Source organism: Penaeus monodon, chromosome 20 (genome assembly GCF_015228065.2).
Source record: "Penaeus monodon isolate SGIC_2016 chromosome 20, NSTDA_Pmon_1, whole genome shotgun sequence".
Taxonomy (NCBI): domain Eukaryota; kingdom Metazoa; phylum Arthropoda; class Malacostraca; order Decapoda; family Penaeidae; genus Penaeus; species Penaeus monodon.
This window is the reverse complement of record NC_051405.1, coordinates 44,269,753-44,270,239: the sequence shown is the minus strand read 5'-3', so window position 1 is coordinate 44,270,239 and position 487 is coordinate 44,269,753.

Here is a 487-nt window from a genome sequence, read left to right as displayed (position 1 = left end):
TTTTCACCAGTAATTCACATCACTCTGTAATAGATCACTAACACTTGGAATATTCCCTGATCCCTTGAATAGAGACCAATTTTTATATCTGGAGATGATGGAGATTTAAATAACTATCGACCAATATCAGTCTTAAATTTGTAAAGCAAGATTTTTGAAAAGGTTGCTTATACCCAGTTAATGGAAATTTTAAAACAAAACAATATTCTTTCTATATGCCAGTATGGATTCTGCTCTTTAAGATCCACAGAAACTGCCTTACAAATCTGTGTCAACTTCGTGTTGATAGCTTTTGACAAAAAAAGTTTACAATCAGCATGTTTTGAGACCTGAACAAGGTTTTTGAGATGGTGGACCATACTATTCTTGTCAATAAACTGGATTATTATGGGGTCCGTAACACAAGGCACAGATGATTTAAAAGCTACATAACTAATTGTAAGCAGAGTGTAAAACTGAATAAAACTTTTCATCACAATGTGAAACC